This window comes from Excalfactoria chinensis, chromosome 2, assembly GCF_039878825.1.
Source record: "Excalfactoria chinensis isolate bCotChi1 chromosome 2, bCotChi1.hap2, whole genome shotgun sequence".
In the NCBI taxonomy this organism is placed as follows: Eukaryota; Metazoa; Chordata; class Aves; order Galliformes; family Phasianidae; genus Excalfactoria; species Excalfactoria chinensis.
Window position 1 is genome coordinate 935,653 of NC_092826.1, and position 11,734 is coordinate 947,386.

The window sequence follows — 11,734 nt, forward strand, 5'->3', positions numbered from 1 at the left end:
GCTAGTCACCAACGCACTTGTTGATGATGGGGTTGCAAGAGGAGGTCCTGGGGTTCCCTTGGACCCTAAATATTCATTTGTTGACACATGGTGTTGTAGTGGGTGAAGTGGGAAGTGCCTCGTGCAAAGAAATGAAGAGGAGGAATCTGAGGCTGGCATGCATGAGAACTTTATTGAGAAAAACTGAATGAAAGGAAGAATCCACTGAAAAGAAGGATCCACTTGGTGATTAGCAGTGGAAAGAACACAATTTCAAGTGTAAAGAAAGAAGAAAGTTAAAGTGGTCATGTTCCCAGACAGCATGGGCTGATGTTGTTCCACGGTTCTGTTTCATGCCATGAGAAGAGGAGCCATGGCTGCTGATGCCATGTGCTGCCATCAGTGGCACAGAGGAGTGTTATGAGTGCATGAGGCGCCTTGCAGGGTGCAGGTGGTTGCTGTCATGGTGTGGGCGCAGGCCCTTAGCAGGGGTAGCGGGCTCTCCCGCCGTTGAAGCAGCCCAGGCCTCCGAAGCCGAAGCCGCCGGAGGAGATGGACACTCCCTGGGCGCTGAGGGCGCTGCCCACGGCAGCTGATGAGGAGGATCCGACGGCGGTGTTCTGGGGGAAGGAGCTGAGGATGGGTCCCGGCAGGGTGACCAGCACGGTGGAAGGCTGGATGACGACTTGGGAGTCCTGGCACTGCCTGACACAGGGCTCGTTGCAGCTGTTAGCCAGCGGGGTGGGTCCGCAGGGGCGGCAGAGGTCGTAGCAGGACATGGCTGTGGGGTGGAGGGTCCCTGGAAGAGAACGTGTTGAGGGAGCAGAGGGTGATGGGGGGGTCTGGGTGCAGAGGAGGGGTGGAGAGCTGGGTAAGATTGGTCAGTGGAAGAAAGGAGCAGGGTGCAGGCTCACCTGGAGGAGCACAGAGGAGAAGGTGTCAGGAGAAGGGTGTGAGGGAGTGAGGTGCAGGGCCGGCTTTTATGCTGCTGTGTGAGTGCCCGAGGGCTTGGAGAGAGCCTCTGCGCATGGCAGCATTGTGCAGCGTGCAGCTCTTGCATGCCAAAAGTTGACCAGTCATGAGATGATGCGTTTGTGTTCTCCCACAACACTTCCTTTTCCTTTCCTTCTCTTGTGGTTGTGTTCCTTTGACCCTGTCGGCGCTGTTCAAGTGGGAATGGTATTTCAGTCAGTGCATGCTGAAAGTGTGAGTGGTGTTTATCAGGACTGAGGTCACCGCGTGGCTTTTGTGCGTGGTGGTTTGTGGCTCTGTCAGGTGGGTACCGCATCTCTTGGTGTCCTTAGTAAGCTGCTTCAGGCTTCCCAGCTGTGCCTGTTCTGCTTGATCCACTCAAATCCCATTCCCTCCTTCCCTGCTTTCATCCCACATATCTAGGCAGCCTTCAGCCTTACTTCCTATCCCTGGATATGCTGTACTTGCTACCCTTTTTTCTCATGTCTTCATAAGGTCCTTTCAGTTGATCCTGTAAGGTCATGAGGGATGGGAATGTGTTTTGAGAAATGAAAGAGTCTCATCCCACTCTTGCCTTCAAGAAATGAAGAAGGAAGCCATAAGAAACTTCAGGCTTGTCAACCTTATGTTAGTCACAAGCAAGGTGGTGTAAGGAAATCCTCCTAGAAAGCTGTGGGTCTACAAAGCCTCTGCAGTTCCTTCTACATTAATCTACTTAGTGGATGATGGGAAGCCGTGGCAGTTGAATGTCTTGCCTTTGGTCAAGGCATGGAGGCTTCCTCCCGTGACATGATCCCAGATGTGGATACTGAGGTGGACTTGAAAGTGGCTGAATGCCACAGTGGAGTGGGGTGTTGTGATTGTGTCAAGAGTTGGAAGTGAGACCAACACACTTCTACATCTGCATTAAAATGCCGGGTGGTGGTAGTGATCCCAGTGAGTTTGCGAATGCTGGAGATGGGAAGGAGCAGCTGATGCCCCAGGTGAACAGTCCCACCTTTTTGAGGGATGTGGGGAGGCTGGTTGGTGTGTCAGAGAGGGACATCCTGAAATCGCAGAAGTGGTAAAGTGGCATCCTGAAGATGGGAAGCTGTAATATGGAGTCATGGAAATGAGAGGCTGGCAGCCAGGTTTCCAGAGGAGGGCCTGGTGTTGCTGTTGATGAGCAAAGTGATGGAGAGGCATCAGTGCAGCCTTGTGGCAAAAGAAGTCCCTGTTTGCCAGAAGGCCACTGGGAAGAGCATCATTAGCACAATGGAGGAAGTACTCTGAGTTCTGTTCAGCCCTGATAGATGCTGCTTGGCATTTGTGTTTCAGTTCTGCCATCTTGGATAGAAGAGAGTCATGGATACAGTGGAGCAATTCCAGTGCATGGCTTCCCCAGTGCTGATTGGCCTGGAGCCTCCTTAGGATGTGGAGAAGCTGAGAGAGCACGCAGTTTTGAACCAGGAATCAAGGGTGTTCTCGGCAAATCTTATCATTGTGTATAAATCCTGGATGTTAAGGGGAGGATGAAAAGTGAGCCAGCACCTTTGCATCACTGTCGGCTGGCAGGACAAAGGACAGTGGGCAGCACTGAATGTGGACTTTCCTTGGCTGAGAAAATGAGCTCTTTCCATTGCGAGGAGGACAAGCAGTGGAACAGCTCACCCAGCAGAATCATTTGTGCAGTACTTTCGGGCACTGAAGGTCTGACTGGATGTGTTCCTTGTCTGACAGCTGTACCTGAGAGTGCTTGAGCAGGGCAGTCGTTCTGCGTGGTCACTGCAAGTTCCCTAAGAGGTAAATGATTCTGTGACTGTGCTTTGTTTGTCATGGAGGAAGAATCCTGATGGGGTGTGCAGCCATGGAGAGGTGGTTTCAGAGGGCATGGGCAGAAGTACCTCGGTGTGCCCAGAAACTGATTGTTCAACCACAGGTGTTGTGTGATGATCTGGAAGCCCAGTTGATGCCCCAGCTGTCCTTGCAGGTACCATCCTTGTCAGGGGTGGTTATGGGTCCCATTTGGACCCACCCTAAATGGATCTTGAGCTGTGTCTTTGTAGTGGGAGAAGTGTGAAGGGCATTTGCTGAGTAAAGAAGGAGGAGAAACCTGAGTCTGGCATGCAAGAGATCTTTATTGAGGAAAATACATGAGAAGGAAGGAGCACCAAGAGAAAAAAGAAGCCATGTCTGCAAGTGCGTGTAGCATGACCATCAGCGTCCTTCCAGAGCAAGAAGAGGATTCAGAGAAGCAACACCTGAGTGCTTGAGGTGCCTTGCAGGGTGCAGGTGGTTGCTGTCATGGTGTGGGCGCAGGCCCTTAGCAGGGGTAGCGGGCTCTCCCGCCGTTGAAGCAGCCCAGGCCTCCGAAGCCGAAGCCGCCGGAGGAGATGGACACTCCCTGGGCGCTGAGGGCGCTGCCCACGGCAGCTGATGAGGAGGATCCGACGGCGGTGTTCTGGGGGAAGGAGCTGAGGATGGGTCCCGGCAGGGTGACCAGCACGGCGGGAGGCTGGATGACGACTTGGGAGTCCTGGCACTGCCTGACACAGGGCTCGTTGCAGCTGTTAGCCAGCGGGGTGGGTCCGCAGGGGCGGCAGAGGTCGTAGCAGGACATGGCTGTGGGGTGGAGGGTCCCTGGGAGAGAAGGAGTTGGGTGAGCGGAGGGTGTTGGGAGAGTCTGGGTTCAGAGGAGGGGTGGAGAGCTGGGTAAGATTGGTCAGTGGAAGAAAGGAGCAGGGTGCAGGCTCACCTGGAGGAGCACAGAGGAGAAGGTGTCAGGAGAAGGGTGTGAGGGAGCGAGGTGCAGGGCCGGCTTTTATGCTGCTGTGTGAGTGCCCGAGGGCTTGGAGAGAGCCTCTGCGCATGGCAGCATTGTGCAGCGTGCAGCTCTTGCATGCCAAAAGTTGACCAGTCATGAGATGATGCGTTTGTGTCTTCCCGCAGTGCTTCCTATTTCTTTCCTTCTCTTGTGGTTGTGTTCCTTTGACCCTGTCGGCGCTGTTCAAGTGGGAATGGTATTTCAGTCAGTGCATGCTGAAAGTGTGAGTGGTGTTTATCAGGACTGAGGTCACCGCGTGGCTTTTGTGCGTGGTGGTTTGTGGCTCTGTCAGGTGGATACCGCATCTCCTGGTGTCCTTAGTAAGCTGCTCCAGGCTTCCCAGCTGTGCCTGTTCTGCTTGATCCACTTGAATCCCATTTCTCCTTCCTTGCTTTCATCCCACCTCACGAGGTGATCTTTAGCCTTTCTCCATATCCCTTGATTGATGCATATGCTACCCATTTTTCTCATAGAATCATGTCTTTGTAAGGCCATTTCAGTTGGTCCTGTAAGGTCATGATGCATGGGAATGTGATCTGATAAATGGAAGAGCCTCATCCCACTCTTGCCTTCAAGAAATGAAGAAGGAAGCTGTGAGAAACTGCAGGCTGGTCGACCTGATGTTAGTCACAGGCAAGGAGGTGAAGGAAATCCTCCAAGAAAGCTGTGGGTCTACAAAGACTCCTCAGTTCCTTCTACACTGATCGACATGGTGGATGCTGGGAAGCCGTGGCAGTTGACTGTCTTGACCTTGCTCAAGGCAAGGAGGCTTCCTCCCATGACATGATCCCAGAGAAACTATCAACGTGGATGCTGAGGTGGGCTTGAAAGTGGCTGAATGCCGCAGTGGAGTGGGGTGTTGTGATTGTGTCAAGACTTGGTAGTGAGGCCAACACACTTCTACATCTGCATTAAAATGCCGGGTGGTGGTAGTTATCCCAGTGAGTTTGTGAATGCTGGAAGATGGGAAGGTGCAGCTGATGCCCCAGGTGAACAGTCCACCTTTATGAGGGATGTGGGGAGGCTGGGTTATGTGTCAGAGAGGGACATCCTGAGTCAGGAGAAGGGGCAAAGGGAAGTCCTGCAGTTGGAAACGGTAACACAGAAGAATACAAATCAGAGCGTGGGAGCCAGCTTTGCTGAGGAAGACCTGGTGTTGCTGTGGGTGAACAAGGTGACAGTGAGGCAGCAAAAGAGGCTCCCGTTCTCTAGAAGGCCATTGGGAAGAGCATCGCTAGCACACTGGAGGATGTATTCCTTGAGTTCTGTTCCACATTGATGGTTCAGGATTATGTTTCTTAGATGGAAGACATGCATGGATACAGTGGAGCAATTCCAGTGCACGGCTATCCCAGTGCTGATGGGCCTAGAGCCTCCTTAGGATGTGGAGAAGCTGAGAGAGCATGCAGTTTTGAACCAGGACTCAAGGATGTTCTCGGCAAATCTTATCATTGTGTATAAATCCTGGAGGCTAAGGGAGGATGAAAAGTGAGCCAGCACCTTTCCATCACTGTTGGCTGGCAGGACAAAGGACATTGAGCAGCACTGAATGTGAACCTAACTTGGTTGAGAACGGGAGCTCTTTCCATTGCGAGGGGGGTAAGCAGTGGAACAGCTCACCCAACAGAATCATTTGTGCAGTCCTTGGTGGCACTGAAAGTCTGACTGGAAGGGTTCCTTTTCTGACAGCTGTACCTGAGTGTGCTTGAGCAGGGCAGTCGATCTGCGTGGTCACTGCAAGTTCCCTAAGAGATAAATGATTTTGTGACTGTGCTTTGTTTGTCATGGAGGGAGAATCCTGATGGGGTCTGTAGCCATGGAGAGGTGGTTTCAGAGGGCATAGGCAGAGGGGCCTTGGTGTGCCCAGAAACTGATTGTTCAACCACAGGTGTTGTGTGATGAGCTGGAAGCCCAGTTGATGCCCCAGCTGTCCTTGGCGGTACCATCCTTGTCAGGGGAGGTTATGGGTCCCATTTGGACCCACCCTAAATGGATCTTGAGCCATGTCTTTGTAGTGGGAGAAGTTTGAAGGGCATTTGCAGAGGAAAGAAGGAGGAGAAACCTGAGTCTGGCATGCAAGAGATCTTTATTGTGGAAAATACATGAGAAGGAAGGAGCACCAGGAGAAAAAAAAGCCATGTCTGCAAGTGCGTGTAGCATGACCATCAGCGTCCTTCCAGAGAAAGAAGAGGATTCAGAGAAGCAACTCCTGAGTGCTTGAGTCGCCTTGCAGGGTGCAGGTGGTTGCTGTCATGGTGTGGGCGCAGGCCCTTAGCAGGGGTAGCGGGCTCTCCCGCCGTTGAAGCAGCCCAGGCCTCCGAAGCCGAAGCCGCCGGAGGAGATGGACACTCCCTGGGCGCTGAGGGCGCTGCCCACGGCAGCTGATGAGGAGGATCCGACGGCGGTGTTCTGGGGGAAGGAGCTGAGGATGGGTCCCGGCAGGGTGACCAGCACGGTGGAAGGCTGGATGACGACTTGGGAGTCCTGGCACTGCCTGACACAGGGCTCGTTGCAGCTGTTAGCCAGCGGGGTGGGTCCGCAGGGGCGGCAGAGGTCGTAGCAGGACATGGCTGTGGGGTGGAGGGTCCCTGGGAGAGAAGGAGTTGGGTGAGTGGAGGGTGATGGGGAGTGAGGAGCTGTGCTGAGGTGACCCAGGGAGTGGACAAGTGGCCTATGGGGAGTGTGGTGGTGGGAAGTAAGAAGTGCCGCTGAGTCTGGGGGTAGAGGAGTAGTGAAGAGCTGGGTAAGGTTGGCCGGGAAAGAAAGGAAGTGGAGTGCAGGCTCACCTGGAGGAGCACAGAGGAGAAGGTGTCAGGAGAAGGGGGTGAGGGAGTGAGGTGCAGGGCCGGCTTTTATGCTGCTGTGTGAGTGCCCGAGGGCTTGGAGAGAGCCTCTGCGCATGGCAGCATTGTGCAGAGAGCTGCTGTTGCATACCAAAGTCTGGCCAGTCATGAGGTGGGGTGTGTTTCTCTTCCCACCATGCTTCCTTTCAGTTTTCTCTGTGGAACACGTGGCCATTTAACCACATCATTAGTTTCAAGTGAAAGTACTGGAGGCCAAGACTTGTTCTGGAATGTGCATGTCATGACGGGCAGATGATTTGACCCACATGTAGCAGAGTTGTGGTGCTGGTGAGATCATTGCTCGGCATTCCTGCCACGTGGTTTGCATCTTCATTGGAATGAGTGGTTCTACATTTAGTCTTTACCTTTCTTACTGGCTATTCCACATTGGTTTCGTGTCCTCATACATTAAGAGACTGTGCATGAGAAAGGAGGCTGGCTGTAATTACCTGATGGCTGGCAGTTCTTCTTATATTGGTGAAGTCAAAACAGAACACAGTATTCCAATTGAGAGTGCAACAATGCAGAGCAGCCCTTCCCACTCCCACTGGCAGTGCTAGTCCCGATGCACACCAGGGCACAGTCAGCCCTTTTGGCTGCCAGGGCACACTGCTGACTCTGATTCAACTTAACATAAACCAGAACCTCCCGACCCGACCTCTTTCCATGGGGCTGCTCTTAAGTCTCTCATCCCCAAAATCTCATTTCCAGAGTATTTTGGAATCAGGCTTAGAATCCAGCACATCCTCCAGTTCAGCTTCATGCCATTGGTGATGGAACAGCCATCGGGTCTCTCAGGAGCTCTCTCCAAGTCCTCCCTATTCCTGAGAGGGTCAACTGCTTCTCCCTAATTACTGTCATCCACAAACTTCTTACTCTGTACAAATTTCAGTCATGCATCCATATCATTTACTTATACATGGAGGAGAACAGACAAAAAAAGAAGCACAGGAGAATCCCCTACCTGACTGGCCTGACGTAACCACATCTAATAGAAGTCACTGAGCTGGATTTCTGACCCAAAGCTTCACCCAACATATCACGTATTTCTCAAGGTAAATTCTTGACATTTTCTCCAGAAGAATTTCATGAAATACAGTAGGAAGAACTTTGCTGAAGTTCATGGAAATGATGCACAAAAGGTTCCTGTGGTGAACAACATGGGTAATCTTCACATCAAAGGAAGTGCCATTGAATTCTGTGAACAAGGATATTGAGAATGCCCAAATCAGGCTTCCAGAGATGCTTGGAACTGGCAACTCCTCCAACAACAAAGACACAAACCATATTGCACGTGTGCCAAGCAATGACCTCACTGTCAACACAGCTCCCTTCTTTGTTTGGCCACTGCTTCCACGTGCCATGACACAAACATGCAACATCTCTCCTTTGGCCTCCAATATTCTCACTTGAAAGGTGCCGCTGCTGTCAACAGGACACAACCTCAAGAGAAGGACGCGAAAAGGCAGAGTTCCTGGAAGGAGAACACACAACCCATGACTGGCAACACTACGTGATGCAAGAGCTGCACGCTGCACAATGCTGCCATGCGCAGAGGCTCTCTCCAAGCCCTCGGGCACTCACACAGCAGCATAAAAGCCGGCCCTGCACCTCGCTCCCTCACACCCTTCTCCTGACACCTTCTCCTCTGTCCTCCTCCAGGTGAGCCTGCACCCTGCTCCTTTCTTCCACTGACCAATCTTACCCAGCTCTCCACCCCTCCTCTGCACCCAGACTCCCCCAACACCCTCCGCTCACCCAACTCCTTCTCTCCCAGGGACCCTCCACCCCACAGCCATGTCCTGCTACGACCTCTGCCGCCCCTGCGGACCCACCCCGCTGGCTAACAGCTGCAACGAGCCCTGTGTCAGGCAGTGCCAGGACTCCCAAGTCGTCATCCAGCCTTCCACCGTGCTGGTCACCCTGCCGGGACCCATCCTCAGCTCCTTCCCCCAGAACACCGCCGTCGGATCCTCCTCATCAGCTGCCGTGGGCAGCGCCCTCAGCGCCCAGGGAGTGTCCATCTCCTCCGGCGGCTTCGGCTTCGGAGGCCTGGGCTGCTTCAACGGCGGGAGAGCCCGCTACCCCTGCTAAGGGCCTGCGCCCACACCATGACAGCAACCACCTGCACTCTGAAAGGCGCCTCAAGCACTCTGGATGCTCCTCTGTGCCACTAATGGCAGCGCATGGCATCAGCAGCCATGGCTCCTCTTCTCATAGTACAAAACAGAGAAACATGGAACAACGACAGGTCATGCTTTCTGGAAACATGACTACTTTTCCCTTCTTCTTTCTTTGCACCTGAAAATTTACTCTTTCCACTTGGTGATCTCCAAGTGGATCCTTCCCTTTAATGTGTTTCTATCAATAAAAGTCGAATGCATGACAGCCTCTGATTCCATGTCTTCATTCCTTCGCACCATTCCATTCCCATTTCACCCACTACAGAGACATGGCTCTAGAAACCATCATGTGTGCCACAAAAGGGCCCTAAGACCTCCTTTTTCAACCATATCACCAACATAAGCTTTGATGGGCAGCAGATTCCTTTCATCACAGGCAAGATTCTCTCATCTTTAGAAAAAATATGGTCACAGAATCATTTCTCTTCTCAGTTTCGTCTTCGTGTCTGCCTCTGGTGCAGAACCTTTCCCTAACTTCCCACCTGGCCTCCTCTGACGCAGCTACATGCTATTCCCACAGGACCTGTTCCAGTCTACAGACAGCAGAGCTGCCCTTCCTCTCCCCTGTGAGAAGCTGCAGGCTGATAGGAGGGATGCCATCAGTCTCCACTTTCCTCAACAAACCAAGAAACTCTGATTCCTTCAGACCTCTTTGTTCCCCTCCTTAGGACCCTAGACAAGAGTTTCATGTCCTTGCGTCATTGAAGTCAAAAGTCAAAACAAGTCTTGAGGTGAAGCTGGAGCAGCACAGAGAAAAGTGGGACAATCCCTTCTCTCTTCTCCTAGCAGCTCTGGGCCTGATATACAATAGGGAATGGTCAGCACTTCTGGGGCCAGCACACACTGATCCAACCTGACTCAGATCCAACCTGACATCAACCAGAAACTCCAGAGCTCTTTTGGAGGAGCTGCTTTGAAATCTCTTCTCTCCAGATCCTCAAATGTCCAGGACATTCTGCAATCAGGTGCAGAATCTACATCCTCTTGTTCACCTTCATGCCGTTGGCGATGGCCCAGCCTTATGGTCTCACAAGAGCTCTCTCCAAGGCCTCCCTAATACTGAGAGAGGCAATTTCTTCTTCATAGTTACTGTCTTATACTGTCAACTACAAACCTGTTAATCTCTGTGAATTCAAGTCCTGCATTCAGATCATTCAGCAAAATATGGGAGAAAACAGCCCAAAAATCCAGCTCAGAGCAATCCAACACCTGACTGGCCACCAGCCTGACAAAACCACTTCTAATTAAACCTGTTGATACAGACTTCCAGTGCACCAGTTCACTCAAATATTATGTCTCTGCCTACATACTTGCTAGATACTTTCACTAGAAGGATATGGTGAAAAACACCATGAATAACTTTGCTGAAGACCAAAGAAATGACGCCTGTTCATTTCCTCCTTAATGAACAATATGGGTATTGGCCTCAGAAAAGGAAGTGCCATCATTTCAAAACCAGAATACCTAGAATGCCCACACCAGGCTTTGTCTAGCACCAAGAACACAAAGCCTATTGCACAAGTGCCAAGACACAACCTCACTGTCAACACTGCTCCTTTGGGAGTCTTTGGCCATTTCTTGCACGTGTCCTGACACGAATGCTCACATTGGCTCATTTTCCATCCAGGACTTGGAACGTGCCACCAGTGCCAAATGGACACGTCATCAAGAATAGGATGCAAAAAGGCAGAGCTGCTGGAAGAACAACACATACCACATGACGTGTGACATTACGTGACACAAGAGTAGCTCGCAGCACTGAGACAGGATCCATAAGAGTCCACCATGGGGTAAGCGTGAGGAACTTGCCTCCAAGTACACCTGGTACCCTCATCACGAGGCTCTGGGCCCTGGCCTTTCAGCCAGCAAGTTCAGTTCACCATGATCTCTACTTGTCTACGCCATACTGGCTCAGCTTCTGGATGAGTATGGCATGTCAAATAATACAAATAGAGTAGTATGGAACTGTGAAGGTTGGAAGGACTCGTAACCATTATCCCTTCTCTGGGTGGATGGCCCACCACTGAGTCATGCTGACCAGGGCCCGTCCTTGAACTCCACCAAGGATAAATTACCAACAGGTTGACAGAACAGCCTGTGCCAGGGCCTTAACACTGCCTGAGTCAAGAATCTCTTCCATACACCTAAACCAAATTTCTCCTCTTCCTGTTAAAATATCCCATCTCAATCAGACCATGTAAAAAGCTGGTTCTCCTCCTGCCTGTACTGAAAGGCCACAGCGAGGTCTCCCTGGAGCCAACTCTTCTCCATGCTGAACAAGCCCAACTCCAGAAGCCTTCCTTCACAGCAGAGCTGTTTCAGCCCTGTGCTCTTCTCTGTGTCCCTCCTCTGCACCCACTCCACACAGCTCCCTCAGCGCTCCTGGCTGACACCCAGCAGGCCTCACGCACTCAGGCACATCCAGTTGAACAGCCCCTCTTTCTCCTTTGCTGCATCTTCCTCAGCAATTCAAGGGCTGCTCACCTCAGCACCAAACCACAAAGCAATCACCTCAGCTGAACCAGGGCATGCCCTGCACTCAAAAGCCCTGTGTTTGACCACGTCATGAAGTGGCTCACGGCTCCATAACCCATTAACACCCAAACCAATAAAGGACCCCAAAATCTCAACTCCACACATTGCCCTCCTCTGTCTAAATCTACTAAAACCACCATGAAAGGTCCAAAGCTGAAACTGCACAAAGCAGGATGCCTTCTGTCTTCAAAACGCAGCTTTTGAAGCAAAAGGGGAGCCAAGATGTTGACACAACACACCCAGTGCAGAAGACAACAGCTAAGCTCAAGGAAAGCAAATTCAGTGGAAGGCAGGCAGGGAGCGCAGTGCAGTGCAACCAGCAGAGTCTGAAGGCAAACACACCTGAGAATCACAGAACAGCCCTCAAAGGATGCCAGGAACGGGGTCTGCACCTCACAGAGCAAACACAAACACGACAG

General features: G+C 51.9%; 4 pseudogenes; 1 reads left to right on the top strand and 3 right to left on the bottom strand.

Moving 5' to 3' along the window:
* Positions 1–461: 461 nt before the first annotated feature.
* LOC140248375 (feather keratin 1-like) lies at positions 462–1,017 on the bottom strand (annotated as a pseudogene).
* A 2,236-nt stretch (positions 1,018–3,253) lies between these two features.
* Positions 3,254–3,809, bottom strand: LOC140248665 (feather keratin 1-like; annotated as a pseudogene).
* Positions 3,810–6,025: 2,216 nt separating this feature from the next.
* LOC140248410 (feather keratin 1-like) lies at positions 6,026–6,664 on the bottom strand (annotated as a pseudogene).
* A 1,471-nt stretch (positions 6,665–8,135) lies between these two features.
* On the top strand, positions 8,136–8,691 carry LOC140248342 (feather keratin 1-like; annotated as a pseudogene).
* Positions 8,692–11,734: the final 3,043 nt, after the last annotated feature.